Source organism: Pelodiscus sinensis, chromosome W (assembly GCF_052426305.1).
Source record: "Pelodiscus sinensis isolate ZL-2025 chromosome W, ASM5242630v1, whole genome shotgun sequence".
Lineage (NCBI taxonomy): Eukaryota > Metazoa > Chordata > Testudines > Trionychidae > Pelodiscus > Pelodiscus sinensis.
Genome location: NC_143084.1, coordinates 5,068,675 through 5,084,130, shown reverse-complemented (window position 1 = coordinate 5,084,130; position 15,456 = coordinate 5,068,675). Strand labels below are relative to the sequence as shown.

Below are 15,456 nucleotides of genomic sequence, written 5' to 3'. Positions count from 1 at the left end.
AGCTGTGGTGTGAGTGTGTGTGTGTGCCTGACTGTTTGAATTTTACAGTTTGAAGTGGTGTGAATTGAGTCTGATTCCAGGTGAGTGCTAGCAGTTTCAGTTTCAGCTTCTGTGGCAGTTGGGACTGAGAGCCTGCCATTGTTCCCTTGATTGCCTCTGATTAGCCTCAGGCTCAGCCTTCCCCTGTGTGACTCAGAAGGGGGCAGGCCTGACCTAGGCAAGCAGGCTTTAAAAAGCCAGAGCAGTGCGACCAGGGGAGCGAAGCGGACAGGGGACTGCAGACAGGGGAGTTGAAGAGGGAGAGCAAAGCGACCCCACCGCCGAAGAGGCTACCCGGTGAGAGTACAAGCTGTGGTGTGAGTGTGTGTGTGTGCCTGACTGTTTGAATTTTACAGTTTGAAGTGGTGTGAATTGAGTCTGATTCCAGGTGAGTGCTAGCAGTTTCAGTTTCAGCTTCTGTGGCAGTTGGGACTGAGAGCCTGCCATTGTTCCCTTGATTGCCTCTGATTAGCCTCAGGCTCAGCCTTCCCCTGTGTGACTCAGAAGGGGGCAGGCCTGACCTAGGCAAGCAGGCTTTAAAAAGCCAGAGCAGTGCGACCAGGGGAGCGAAGCGGACAGGGGACTGCAGACAGGGGAGTTGAAGAGGGAGAGCAAAGCGACCCCACCGCCGAAGAGGCTACCCGGTGAGAGTACAAGCTGTGGTGTGAGTGTGTGTGTGTGCCTGACTGTTTGAATTTTACAGTTTGAAGTGGTGTGAATTGAGTCTAATTCCAGGTGAGTGCTAGCAGTTTCAGTTTCAGCTTCTGTGGCAGTTGGGACTGAGAGCCTGCCATTGTTCCCTTGATTGCCTCTGATTAGCCTCAGGCTCAGCCTTCCCCTGTGTGACTCAGAAGGGGGCAGGCCTGACCTAGGCAAGCAGGCTTTAAAAAGCCAGAGCAGTGCGACCAGGGGAGCGAAGCGGACAGGGGACTGCAGACAGGGGAGTTGAAGAGGGAGAGCAAAGCGACCCCACCGCCGAAGAGGCTACCCGGTGAGAGTACAAGCTGTGGTGTGAGTGTGTGTGTGTGTGTGCCTGACTGTTTGAATTTTACAGTTTGAAGTGGTGTGAATTGAGTCTGATTCCAGGTGAGTGCTAGCAGTTTCAGTTTCAGCTTCTGTGGCAGTTGGGACTGAGAGCCTGCCATTGTTCCCTTGATTGCCTCTGATTAGCCTCAGGCTCAGCCTTCCCCTGTGTGACTCAGAAGGGGGCAGGCCTGACCTAGGCAAGCAGGCTTTAAAAAGCCAGAGCAGTGCGACCAGGGGAGCGAAGCGGACAGGGGACTGCAGACAGGGGAGTTGAAGAGGGAGAGCAAAGCGACCCCACCGCCGAAGAGGCTACCCGGTGAGAGTACAAGCTGTGGTGTGAGTGTGTGTGTGTGCCTGACTGTTTGAATTTTACAGTTTGAAGTGGTGTGAATTGAGTCTGATTCCAGGTGAGTGCTAGCAGTTTCAGTTTCAGCTTCTGTGGCAGTTGGGACTGAGAGCCTGCCATTGTTCCCTTGATTGCCTCTGATTAGCCTCAGGCTCAGCCTTCCCCTGTGTGACTCAGAAGGGGGCAGGCCTGACCTAGGCAAGCAGGCTTTAAAAAGCCAGAGCAGTGCGACCAGGGGAGCGAAGCGGACAGGGGACTGCAGACAGGGGAGTTGAAGAGGGAGAGCAAAGCGACCCCACCGCCGAAGAGGCTACCCGGTGAGAGTACAAGCTGTGGTGTGAGTGTGTGTGTGTGTGCCTGACTGTTTGAATTTTACAGTTTGAAGTGGTGTGAATTGAGTCTGATTCCAGGTGAGTGCTAGCAGTTTCAGTTTCAGCTTCTGTGGCAGTTGGGACTGAGAGCCTGCCATTGTTCCCTTGATTGCCTCTGATTAGCCTCAGGCTCAGCCTTCCCCTGTGTGACTCAGAAGGGGGCAGGCCTGACCTAGGCAAGCAGGCTTTAAAAAGCCAGAGCAGTGCGACCAGGGGAGCGAAGCGGACAGGGGACTGCAGACAGGGGAGTTGAAGAGGGAGAGCAAAGCGACCCCACCGCCGAAGAGGCTACCCGGTGAGAGTACAAGCTGTGGTGTGAGTGTGTGTGTGTGTGCCTGACTGTTTGAATTTTACAGTTTGAAGTGGTGTGAATTGAGTCTGATTCCAGGTGAGTGCTAGCAGTTTCAGTTTCAGCTTCTGTGGCAGTTGGGACTGAGAGCCTGCCATTGTTCCCTTGATTGCCTCTGATTAGCCTCAGGCTCAGCCTTCCCCTGTGTGACTCAGAAGGGGGCAGGCCTGACCTAGGCAAGCAGGCTTTAAAAAGCCAGAGCAGTGCGACCAGGGGAGCGAAGCGGACAGGGGACTGCAGACAGGGGAGTTGAAGAGGGAGAGCAAAGCGACCCCACCGCCGAAGAGGCTACCCGGTGAGAGTACAAGCTGTGGTGTGAGTGTGTGTGTGTGCCTGACTGTTTGAATTTTACAGTTTGAAGTGGTGTGAATTGAGTCTGATTCCAGGTGAGTGCTAGCAGTTTCAGTTTCAGCTTCTGTGGCAGTTGGGACTGAGAGCCTGCCATTGTTCCCTTGATTGCCTCTGATTAGCCTCAGGCTCAGCCTTCCCCTGTGTGACTCAGAAGGGGGCAGGCCTGACCTAGGCAAGCAGGCTTTAAAAAGCCAGAGCAGTGCGACCAGGGGAGCGAAGCGGACAGGGGACTGCAGACAGGGGAGTTGAAGAGGGAGAGCAAAGCGACCCCACCGCCGAAGAGGCTACCCGGTGAGAGTACAAGCTGTGGTGTGAGTGTGTGTGTGTGTGCCTGACTGTTTGAATTTTACAGTTTGAAGTGGTGTGAATTGAGTCTGATTCCAGGTGAGTGCTAGCAGTTTCAGTTTCAGCTTCTGTGGCAGTTGGGACTGAGAGCCTGCCATTGTTCCCTTGATTGCCTCTGATTAGCCTCAGGCTCAGCCTTCCCCTGTGTGACTCAGAAGGGGGCAGGCCTGACCTAGGCAAGCAGGCTTTAAAAAGCCAGAGCAGTGCGACCAGGGGAGCGAAGCGGACAGGGGACTGCAGACAGGGGAGTTGAAGAGGGAGAGCAAAGCGACCCCACCGCCGAAGAGGCTACCCGGTGAGAGTACAAGCTGTGGTGTGAGTGTGTGTGTGTGTGTGCCTGACTGTTTGAATTTTACAGTTTGAAGTGGTGTGAATTGAGTCTGATTCCAGGTGAGTGCTAGCAGTTTCAGTTTCAGCTTCTGTGGCAGTTGGGACTGAGAGCCTGCCATTGTTCCCTTGATTGCCTCTGATTAGCCTCAGGCTCAGCCTTCCCCTGTGTGACTCAGAAGGGGGCAGGCCTGACCTAGGCAAGCAGGCTTTAAAAAGCCAGAGCAGTGCGACCAGGGGAGCGAAGCGGACAGGGGACTGCAGACAGGGGAGTTGAAGAGGGAGAGCAAAGCGACCCCACCGCCGAAGAGGCTACCCGGTGAGAGTACAAGCTGTGGTGTGAGTGTGTGTGTGTGTGTGCCTGACTGTTTGAATTTTACAGTTTGAAGTGGTGTGAATTGAGTCTGATTCCAGGTGAGTGCTAGCAGTTTCAGTTTCAGCTTCTGTGGCAGTTGGGACTGAGAGCCTGCCATTGTTCCCTTGATTGCCTCTGATTAGCCTCAGGCTCAGCCTTCCCCTGTGTGACTCAGAAGGGGGCAGGCCTGACCTAGGCAAGCAGGCTTTAAAAAGCCAGAGCAGTGCGACCAGGGGAGCGAAGCGGACAGGGGACTGCAGACAGGGGAGTTGAAGAGGGAGAGCAAAGCGACCCCACCGCCGAAGAGGCTACCCGGTGAGAGTACAAGCTGTGGTGTGAGTGTGTGTGTGTGTGCCTGACTGTTTGAATTTTACAGTTTGAAGTGGTGTGAATTGAGTCTGATTCCAGGTGAGTGCTAGCAGTTTCAGTTTCAGCTTCTGTGGCAGTTGGGACTGAGAGCCTGCCATTGTTCCCTTGATTGCCTCTGATTAGCCTCAGGCTCAGCCTTCCCCTGTGTGACTCAGAAGGGGGCAGGCCTGACCTAGGCAAGCAGGCTTTAAAAAGCCAGAGCAGTGCGACCAGGGGAGCGAAGCGGACAGGGGACTGCAGACAGGGGAGTTGAAGAGGGAGAGCAAAGCGACCCCACCGCCGAAGAGGCTACCCGGTGAGAGTACAAGCTGTGGTGTGAGTGTGTGTGTGTGTGCCTGACTGTTTGAATTTTACAGTTTGAAGTGGTGTGAATTGAGTCTGATTCCAGGTGAGTGCTAGCAGTTTCAGTTTCAGCTTCTGTGGCAGTTGGGACTGAGAGCCTGCCATTGTTCCCTTGATTGCCTCTGATTAGCCTCAGGCTCAGCCTTCCCCTGTGTGACTCAGAAGGGGGCAGGCCTGACCTAGGCAAGCAGGCTTTAAAAAGCCAGAGCAGTGCGACCAGGGGAGCGAAGCGGACAGGGGACTGCAGACAGGGGAGTTGAAGAGGGAGAGCAAAGCGACCCCACCGCCGAAGAGGCTACCCGGTGAGAGTACAAGCTGTGGTGTGAGTGTGTGTGTGTGTGCCTGACTGTTTGAATTTTACAGTTTGAAGTGGTGTGAATTGAGTCTGATTCCAGGTGAGTGCTAGCAGTTTCAGTTTCAGCTTCTGTGGCAGTTGGGACTGAGAGCCTGCCATTGTTCCCTTGATTGCCTCTGATTAGCCTCAGGCTCAGCCTTCCCCTGTGTGACTCAGAAGGGGGCAGGCCTGACCTAGGCAAGCAGGCTTTAAAAAGCCAGAGCAGTGCGACCAGGGGAGCGAAGCGGACAGGGGACTGCAGACAGGGGAGTTGAAGAGGGAGAGCAAAGCGACCCCACCGCCGAAGAGGCTACCCGGTGAGAGTACAAGCTGTGGTGTGAGTGTGTGTGTGTGTGTGCCTGACTGTTTGAATTTTACAGTTTGAAGTGGTGTGAATTGAGTCTGATTCCAGGTGAGTGCTAGCAGTTTCAGTTTCAGCTTCTGTGGCAGTTGGGACTGAGAGCCTGCCATTGTTCCCTTGATTGCCTCTGATTAGCCTCAGGCTCAGCCTTCCCCTGTGTGACTCAGAAGGGGGCAGGCCTGACCTAGGCAAGCAGGCTTTAAAAAGCCAGAGCAGTGCGACCAGGGGAGCGAAGCGGACAGGGGACTGCAGACAGGGGAGTTGAAGAGGGAGAGCAAAGCGACCCCACCGCCGAAGAGGCTACCCGGTGAGAGTACAAGCTGTGGTGTGAGTGTGTGTGTGTGTGTGCCTGACTGTTTGAATTTTACAGTTTGAAGTGGTGTGAATTGAGTCTGATTCCAGGTGAGTGCTAGCAGTTTCAGTTTCAGCTTCTGTGGCAGTTGGGACTGAGAGCCTGCCATTGTTCCCTTGATTGCCTCTGATTAGCCTCAGGCTCAGCCTTCCCCTGTGTGACTCAGAAGGGGGCAGGCCTGACCTAGGCAAGCAGGCTTTAAAAAGCCAGAGCAGTGCGACCAGGGGAGCGAAGCGGACAGGGGACTGCAGACAGGGGAGTTGAAGAGGGAGAGCAAAGCGACCCCACCGCCGAAGAGGCTACCCGGTGAGAGTACAAGCTGTGGTGTGTGTGTGTGTGTGCCTGACTGTTTGAATTTTACAGTTTGAAGTGGTGTGAATTGAGTCTGATTCCAGGTGAGTGCTAGCAGTTTCAGTTTCAGCTTCTGTGGCAGTTGGGACTGAGAGCCTGCCATTGTTCCCTTGATTGCCTCTGATTAGCCTCAGGCTCAGCCTTCCCCTGTGTGACTCAGAAGGGGGCAGGCCTGACCTAGGCAAGCAGGCTTTAAAAAGCCAGAGCAGTGCGACCAGGGGAGCGAAGCGGACAGGGGACTGCAGACAGGGGAGTTGAAGAGGGAGAGCAAAGCGACCCCACCGCCGAAGAGGCTACCCGGTGAGAGTACAAGCTGTGGTGTGAGTGTGTGTGTGTGTGTGCCTGACTGTTTGAATTTTACAGTTTGAAGTGGTGTGAATTGAGTCTGATTCCAGGTGAGTGCTAGCAGTTTCAGTTTCAGCTTCTGTGGCAGTTGGGACTGAGAGCCTGCCATTGTTCCCTTGATTGCCTCTGATTAGCCTCAGGCTCAGCCTTCCCCTGTGTGACTCAGAAGGGGGCAGGCCTGACCTAGGCAAGCAGGCTTTAAAAAGCCAGAGCAGTGCGACCAGGGGAGCGAAGCGGACAGGGGACTGCAGACAGGGGAGTTGAAGAGGGAGAGCAAAGCGACCCCACCGCCGAAGAGGCTACCCGGTGAGAGTACAAGCTGTGGTGTGAGTGTGTGTGTGTGTGTGCCTGACTGTTTGAATTTTACAGTTTGAAGTGGTGTGAATTGAGTCTGATTCCAGGTGAGTGCTAGCAGTTTCAGTTTCAGCTTCTGTGGCAGTTGGGACTGAGAGCCTGCCATTGTTCCCTTGATTGCCTCTGATTAGCCTCAGGCTCAGCCTTCCCCTGTGTGACTCAGAAGGGGGCAGGCCTGACCTAGGCAAGCAGGCTTTAAAAAGCCAGAGCAGTGCGACCAGGGGAGCGAAGCGGACAGGGGACTGCAGACAGGGGAGTTGAAGAGGGAGAGCAAAGCGACCCCACCGCCGAAGAGGCTACCCGGTGAGAGTACAAGCTGTGGTGTGAGTGTGTGTGTGTGCCTGACTGTTTGAATTTTACAGTTTGAAGTGGTGTGAATTGAGTCTGATTCCAGGTGAGTGCTAGCAGTTTCAGTTTCAGCTTCTGTGGCAGTTGGGACTGAGAGCCTGCCATTGTTCCCTTGATTGCCTCTGATTAGCCTCAGGCTCAGCCTTCCCCTGTGTGACTCAGAAGGGGGCAGGCCTGACCTAGGCAAGCAGGCTTTAAAAAGCCAGAGCAGTGCGACCAGGGGAGCGAAGCGGACAGGGGACTGCAGACAGGGGAGTTGAAGAGGGAGAGCAAAGCGACCCCACCGCCGAAGAGGCTACCCGGTGAGAGTACAAGCTGTGGTGTGAGTGTGTGTGTGTGTGCCTGACTGTTTGAATTTTACAGTTTGAAGTGGTGTGAATTGAGTCTGATTCCAGGTGAGTGCTAGCAGTTTCAGTTTCAGCTTCTGTGGCAGTTGGGACTGAGAGCCTGCCATTGTTCCCTTGATTGCCTCTGATTAGCCTCAGGCTCAGCCTTCCCCTGTGTGACTCAGAAGGGGGCAGGCCTGACCTAGGCAAGCAGGCTTTAAAAAGCCAGAGCAGTGCGACCAGGGGAGCGAAGCGGACAGGGGACTGCAGACAGGGGAGTTGAAGAGGGAGAGCAAAGCGACCCCACCGCCGAAGAGGCTACCCGGTGAGAGTACAAGCTGTGGTGTGAGTGTGTGTGTGTGCCTGACTGTTTGAATTTTACAGTTTGAAGTGGTGTGAATTGAGTCTGATTCCAGGTGAGTGCTAGCAGTTTCAGTTTCAGCTTCTGTGGCAGTTGGGACTGAGAGCCTGCCATTGTTCCCTTGATTGCCTCTGATTAGCCTCAGGCTCAGCCTTCCCCTGTGTGACTCAGAAGGGGGCAGGCCTGACCTAGGCAAGCAGGCTTTAAAAAGCCAGAGCAGTGCGACCAGGGGAGCGAAGCGGACAGGGGACTGCAGACAGGGGAGTTGAAGAGGGAGAGCAAAGCGACCCCACCGCCGAAGAGGCTACCCGGTGAGAGTACAAGCTGTGGTGTGAGTGTGTGTGTGTGTGCCTGACTGTTTGAATTTTACAGTTTGAAGTGGTGTGAATTGAGTCTGATTCCAGGTGAGTGCTAGCAGTTTCAGTTTCAGCTTCTGTGGCAGTTGGGACTGAGAGCCTGCCATTGTTCCCTTGATTGCCTCTGATTAGCCTCAGGCTCAGCCTTCCCCTGTGTGACTCAGAAGGGGGCAGGCCTGACCTAGGCAAGCAGGCTTTAAAAAGCCAGAGCAGTGCGACCAGGGGAGCGAAGCGGACAGGGGACTGCAGACAGGGGAGTTGAAGAGGGAGAGCAAAGCGACCCCACCGCCGAAGAGGCTACCCGGTGAGAGTACAAGCTGTGGTGTGAGTGTGTGTGTGTGTGCCTGACTGTTTGAATTTTACAGTTTGAAGTGGTGTGAATTGAGTCTGATTCCAGGTGAGTGCTAGCAGTTTCAGTTTCAGCTTCTGTGGCAGTTGGGACTGAGAGCCTGCCATTGTTCCCTTGATTGCCTCTGATTAGCCTCAGGCTCAGCCTTCCCCTGTGTGACTCAGAAGGGGGCAGGCCTGACCTAGGCAAGCAGGCTTTAAAAAGCCAGAGCAGTGCGACCAGGGGAGCGAAGCGGACAGGGGACTGCAGACAGGGGAGTTGAAGAGGGAGAGCAAAGCGACCCCACCGCCGAAGAGGCTACCCGGTGAGAGTACAAGCTGTGGTGTGAGTGTGTGTGTGTGTGCCTGACTGTTTGAATTTTACAGTTTGAAGTGGTGTGAATTGAGTCTGATTCCAGGTGAGTGCTAGCAGTTTCAGTTTCAGCTTCTGTGGCAGTTGGGACTGAGAGCCTGCCATTGTTCCCTTGATTGCCTCTGATTAGCCTCAGGCTCAGCCTTCCCCTGTGTGACTCAGAAGGGGGCAGGCCTGACCTAGGCAAGCAGGCTTTAAAAAGCCAGAGCAGTGCGACCAGGGGAGCGAAGCGGACAGGGGACTGCAGACAGGGGAGTTGAAGAGGGTTACACCTGAAATTACCCATACTTCTCGCGTTTGTATATAGGCATCTAAGATACTGATTTGATCTTGCCTCCCTGTTGTGCCCTGACCCTCCTTTCTCCTTGCCATTATAGGCCGTAGTCCCCCCTATTTCCAACCCATCTCCCAGTCCCGCACATTCAGCACTTACCTGTGGGCTTTGCTCACCTGCCCCCGACAAACCTAGTTTAAAGCCCTCCTCACAAGGTTAGCCAGTCTGTGTCCAAACAAGGCCTTCCCGCTCCTGGAAAGGTGAACTCCATCTCCGCCAAGCAGTCCTTCCTGGAAGAGCACCCCGTGATCAAGGAAGCCGAATCCCTCCTGGCGACACCATCGTCGCAGCCAGGCATTCACCTCCAGAATGCACCTCTCTCTGCCCGGGCCCCTACCTTTGACAGGAAGGATAGAAGAGAATACCACCTGCGCTCCAAACTCCTTCACCCGTACTCCCAAAGCCCTGTAGTCACACTTGATCCGCTCAGTGTCACACCTGGCAGTATCATTTGTGCCCACGTGGATGAGTAGCATGGGGTAGTAGTCAGAGGGCCGGATAATCCTCGACAATGCCTCCGTAACATCTCGGATACGGGCCCCTGGCAGACAGCATACCTCTCGAGATGAGCTGTCAGGGCGACAGATGGGTGCCTCCGTTCCCCTCAGAAGAGAGTCTCCAACCACCACTACTCTACACACATCCCAATTTCAGGTGACGCATCGGGCAGGAACCACGAATGGCAATGCGGAGTGCCTGTCACGAATAGCCGAGACTCCGGGGGGCGATACGGTAAGGAGAGCACAAGACTTGAGGGGGAAGGTGTGTGGCGGGGTAGCCCCACCAGCCCCGGAAACCGCCGCGGGCCCGTGGCAACCCGAGTGCGGAGCCGGAGCCGTACCAGGGCAGGAAGCCCCGGCCGAGCCAGGACGGGCGATAGCGGCACCCGGACCTGGACGCGGGGACTCCGGGGGGGGCGGGCACCCATTCGGGACGGTGCCGGGGGTGATGTCACCAGCGCGCCCCGGGGGCAGGACGCAGGCCGATGACGTGGGGCAGCCCGTCATTCCCCTGCGCCCAGCGGGGAATTTAAAAATGGACTCCGGGCCAGGAAAAGGGGAAGGCCTGGGGAAGGGAGGAGCGGCCCCGGCGGAGGCGGACGGAACCAGGTACTGGCGGCCCTGGGTGCAGTTTAACCCGGGGGGTCAGGGCTAGAGGTAGACTCTGGCTGGGGGGGGAAGAAGCGGCCCAGGGCGGGGCCGCGGAACCCGTGAGCGGGGGAGTTTAGGGTTCCCAGACCCCCCCCCGTTTTGAGTGAGGACAGGCGTCCTGACTCTAGGGCCCTGGGTCGGGGTCCGGAGCGAGGGCGGGCCCGGACCCCCTTCCCCCCAACCAGACGGGTAGGTTGGTGCGCGGCCTGGGCCTGGAGAGGCGCAACGATACCAGGCGTAATTGGAGTTATATTGGGACGAGAGGGGCGACCAGAGAGGAGGGTTATCGAGGGGAGGGGGTTCCCCCCCCTTCTCCGCTGGGGTGCCTTACACTGATCAACAAAGGATTTTTCCCTACAGGGAGAACCCCTCCTAGCCCCACTGTACCACTTAAAGATTCTAAATATGCACCTGAAGACACTGTGGTAATCAAACACCCCAGTTTGGGAATGCAAACCTACGTACTGCACTCCTACAAGGGAAAAGGAGTCTGGACCACTGCAGACGCTGGGCTAACACCAATAGCCATTACTGAGGCTTGGATTGTATCCAAGACCGGCAAACCTTATGTTTTATTACAGGAAACTGAGGCAATGGCCCCGAACAGTGCTCCGGTAGGGTGCATCCCTCCCAACGCCTGTTTGAAGTCAGAAAGCCATTATGAACTATATATATATATATATATATACATACACACACATACATACATACACACACACACCCCACACACAGCTTGCTGTCGTAGTGTTTGTAATCATCATTAGTCATAGACTATTGAAGCGAGATGTGGCACTCCCACTTGCCATAGGTCTCCTTTTCATTCCAACTGCTACTGCTGTACCAGAACATCCGCTCAAAGGTGCTATTCAAACCATTGTTTCTGCTGCTGCTGCCGCCACAGATTGCTGGATGTGCACCCTACTGGATTCCTCTACCGGACTGGGAATTGAGTTTGTCCCTCTCAGCCCAAACGACTGGTGGAACAAGCGCGACATCTTCCGATGGGGACCGGTATGGTTCGATGACAGCGACCACCGCAATCCTCAAAATGACTCTGGGGGGAGGTTAAAGGGGTGGCACTGGACGTGGCAACGGACGGTATGGAGCAAACCAGTAGAATATGTAACTGGAACCTCCAAAGAAATGTACCCCATTTGTTTTGAAAGTAAGGAAGGCAGTGGACAGCTGGGTAGCTTTGAGGACCACCAGTGTACCCACATTGCAACCTTCAATAAGAAACTAGGAGCCTGGGATATTTATTCAGACCAGGACACACATCAGGGAACACTAAATTGCTGGGGAAATGTTATTAATGTCTCCCTTGGTCACAGACCCCTGTTTGGCATTAGCAATGCTGTCATTATCCCCTTGAATTTTAGCCAGTACCAGGAAAGCAGGGCCTGGTACAATAATTCCCTCTTTATAGTCCCTAGCACTGGATACATTTACAACCCTACACTGGTAAATGGCAGTAGCCTGCTGCCTGACCAGTGTGCTAAGGCAAACCTCTTGCCACCAGACCAGATCCTGTAAGATCTGCTGTTCGCTCTCCAGTGCTCTATCACCAGAATAACACGGCTACATTTCTATCACTATTTCACTAATAGTAGTTACTGTGCTGTGTACCATGCCCCAAAGGAGAGACACACAGGAAGGGGATGGTATAAGGGATCATATTCCCCTATCCTTAACAAAGAGCCTGGATTATTTTTCATCTGTGGGACTAAGGCCTACAAATACCTGCCAGTAGCCTCTGGGTGCTCTCTGGGACATGCTGTGCCTGGAGGATTAACGGTACACCCACACATTACAGCTCCAGGTATCACAAACCTTGGAAGCTTCTTGCACCGATCCAAGAGGAAATTTACTATTAACCCTCTTGTGAGACGTCCTACAGGTTTCCATCGATTTACCCGTGCATTCTTGCCCTGGCTTGGAGTAGCTGAGCTTGAACAAGCCATAGTAAATGTGTCAGGGCAACTAGAAATAGCATTAACCACACTGCAGATGCCCTGGGCCTACTCAACAAACAGATCCAATCAGTGGCCCGCTTTGCCCTACAGAATAGACTAGCATTAGATGCCATCTTAGCCCAGAAAGGAGGAGTATGTGCTGTGATTAATCAATCTTGTTGTTTCTATGTGAACCATTCAGGGCAGATTGAACAAGACGTGTCTGCTATAAAGGATGCAGTTAAAGTGCTACATGCTGTAACCAAGGATGGGGAAATCTCATGGCTAAATTGGTTAGCCCAACAGTTGGGACTTTCCCTAACTCCTTTCTTACATTCCATCATAACCACTGTTTTAACTATTGTAATTGCTGTAATCATTTTCTACATAACCTTATGTATTGTAAAACGCCTAGTCAATGTAGCTATCTCTTCTGTGCACATTCGATATACAGCACTAGGAAAGGATCCCAGCCAATTCCTCGATCCTGAACCCCCTAATCAGACCATCAGGCACTTTTAGATTCCCCCAAGGTGGGCAAAAGGTGCTGGCATCACCGCCATCTTGTATCCTGGGACGTGGTGTGTCGTATCAGGGGGTGGAACGTAGCCAGACATGAACCCCCCCTGTAACATCCATCTTTGCTTGCCTGGAAGCATACAGGGCACACAGAGCAGTAAAATCAGCATAGTCTTTGAAGCCTTGACAGGAGGCCCAGATATGCCAGCCCAGATATGCCAGCTCACAAGTGACCCTGGACAACTGTAAGCAGAGATAAGAGGGTGGTCAAACTAATCGCTGACCAAGAGGCTGCCAAGGAGTGCCCTTGACTGAAACCTATATTGATACGATCACACACTTGTCCGGGGGGGGAGGAATCTCCCACCCAGCAAAGAATGTCCAGTACTCCTAATTTAGTTCTCTCTCTTACAAGTGTAAATTATTTGAAACTCCCTTGTAAGAACTGGCGTCACAAAGACAGACCAACACAATTTGGCATCTTAGATAAGAAAGAGGATACGGGCCCCCAGGGGTATATAGATAGGTCCAGCAGCACACTTACTCTGAGCGTCAATCTACCATCTATCTGCTGGTCGGGTTAGGTGTTTGACCTCCCGAGGTTCCATGGGGACGTCCACCTCGTATTCGTCTTTCCTAGGAATTGAGGGACCGGCCCTGGCCTGACCCGCTGGAGTCGAGAGGCACAGAAGGGGGTAAAAATTGTACCTGTATGTGTCCCTTTGTTTAAGTATATACATAGTGTTAGAGCTCTTTAAAGATTAAGCTGTCACTTGGTACCATTATTTCCTATCTTCCTTTTCCTTTGTAACCATTTTAAGATCTATATTTGCTAGCAGTTAAGAAGTAGAGCAATAGCCATTGTAACCACATGCTTTATAAGCCCTTTTAATAAACCTGTAACTGGTTAAGTTTTAACCTGACTCCTTCAGTTGCTGTATCAGAACCAAGAACAATTTAAAAGAACTTCAGCCGGTCATAAGGGACAGATACAGGCAGAGCTGGGCATTTGGATCGTGTCGCTTCCAGAGGACAGATCCATGGGGCATCTCTCAGCCTTCCCTAGGCTGCCCGCTGCGAAGGGATCATGTATCCTAGCAGTCAAAAATCTGAGGTGTAATAAGCTCTCCCTGTAAACTGTGGGGCGTCTGTCAGCCTGTTGGCTGCCCGCCGCAACGGGACCCGGTCCTAGCGGTCAAAGACACGGACATTAAACTTCTCGGGGCACCCGTCGGTCTTCCTTAAGGCCACCCGCTGCGACAGGACCTTGTGTCCCAACAGTTGAAGACTCGGGTGTATAACACACACACACACACACACACACGCACGCACTGCCCTGACCATCGACTGACATATGGGCGGGCCCTCTACCTCGGACGGTAAGAAAGGCTGGGGTGGGAAGAAGGGCAAAAGCCCAGCCCAGAAGGCCAAACCTCCCGCGGCCGAGGCCGCCCCGCCCACTATGGCCCAGCCATCTGCCGCAGCCCCTCCTTCCCCTGCTGTTCCCCCCCACCGGCTCTGGGGGTGATCCACCTACAGCCCCCAGAGCGTATGCCCAGGTGGCCGCTGTCGCCCCCCCATGTGCTGTGTCATCTGCCCCAACTGCCGCCTCCGGTTCCATCCCTGGTGGCCGGGGCCCTTTCCAGACTGTGACCAGGAGGCACGGCGTCCGTTGCCTCCTGGTCGCTGCCTCGCCCCACGTCGAAACCTACGTGCGGGCATTGGTGAGGGTGGTGGGGGCCTCGGCCGTGGTGGCGGACCCGGTAAAGGGCCTTACATTTTGGAGGCCATTATTCCACGGGGCAGACCCGGTGCTGAAAGCAGCGGAGGACTTGAGGATACCATCCTTGACTCCCCGAGTGACCTGCCAGAAGTCCAGGTACCAGCTGAGGGGGAGAAGGGAAGTGGCCCAGGGGTTAGTGGGGGCTGTTAAAGGCCTGAGGCCAGCGCGTTGCGGCCTGGAACCCCCGCTGAGCCCATAGCAGCTACTCTGCTGCCTCTGGGGCCCTGGGCTGGGGTGCAGTGGAGTGGGCGGGCCTGTGCCCCCCCTGCCACCCACCTACCGGGTGGCAGTCTCCCTTTCACTGCTACTGCAGACGAACTGCCTGCCATCCTCCTGAACAAGGAGCCCCCCAACCTGGTTTGTTTGCTACCACGCCCTAAAACAGGTCCCTTCAGACTGTTAAACTGCTTAATTGTTGCCCATCCTGGAACAAGGCCTAGGCCTCTGAAATGGTAAACCTGTGTGTGTGCTGCCCCGCCCTGACCTAGGGCCAGGGCTAATTGAATTTATATCTTGTTACCTGTGGCCTGCCCTGAACCAGGGCTAGACCTTCCTAATTAAGGGATTATTGGCTCTGCCTGAGATCAGGCTTGACCTTTGAAACCTGGTAAACTGTTTATTATTGCCCATCCTGACCTAGGGCCAGGGACGCTGAAACTGGGTGTATTGTAGCCCTGCTGGCATCAGAGGCAGGACTCCTAAGGGTATGTCTACACTGTCACCCTAGTTCGAACTAGGGTGGCTAATGTAGGCATTCGAACTTGCAAATGAAACCCGGGATTTAAATATCCCTCATTGCAGGAGGAGTAATGGTAGTTGGAATTAGGAGCTTTAATTTGAACTACCTAGTCCATGCTGCGTGTAGCCACGGGCAGGGAGTCCGAACTACCGGGCATTTAAAAATGGTGGCGCCCGGGAACATGCAAATAAAGCCTGGGATATTTAAATCCTGGGCTTCATTTGCAAGTTCGAATGCCTACATTAGCCACCCTAGTTTGAACTAGGGTGGCAGTGTAGACATACCCTAAGACTGGTAACCCGGGGGGCTGTGAACTATTCGCCCTGAGCCAGGGACTGGACTACTTACCAGGGCATTTGGGTACGGCCTTCCTGAAGTAAGGCTGGGCCTGCTAGACTGTGGGATAACTGGGTATGTTTGTTTGCTGTCCACCCTGCACCAGGACAAGGACTTTGTGCCGGACAAACTGTTATAGAACTCTTTGCCTCTCGCCCAGCCTGAAGCAAGGCTGGGCTCAGGACTCTTTGCCTCTCGCCTCGACCTGGACCAGGCCGGGTGTTTGCAGCTATT

The 15,456-nt window shown here is 54.1% G+C and overlaps 1 pseudogene across 1 annotated transcript in view; it reads left to right on the top strand.

The window, feature by feature from the left end:
- The window catches only part of LOC142823926 (endogenous retroviral envelope protein HEMO-like), a 28,252-nt pseudogene extending 15,007 nt beyond the window's left edge, over positions 1-13,245 (top strand). Inside the window, exons 2-3 of the transcript XR_016348245.1 lie at positions 9,397-9,474; positions 10,254-13,245. The product of XR_016348245.1 is annotated as an endogenous retroviral envelope protein HEMO-like (transcript). The remainder of the gene's footprint in view (positions 1-9,396; positions 9,475-10,253) is intronic.
- The last annotated feature ends 2,211 nt before the right edge of the window (positions 13,246-15,456 follow it).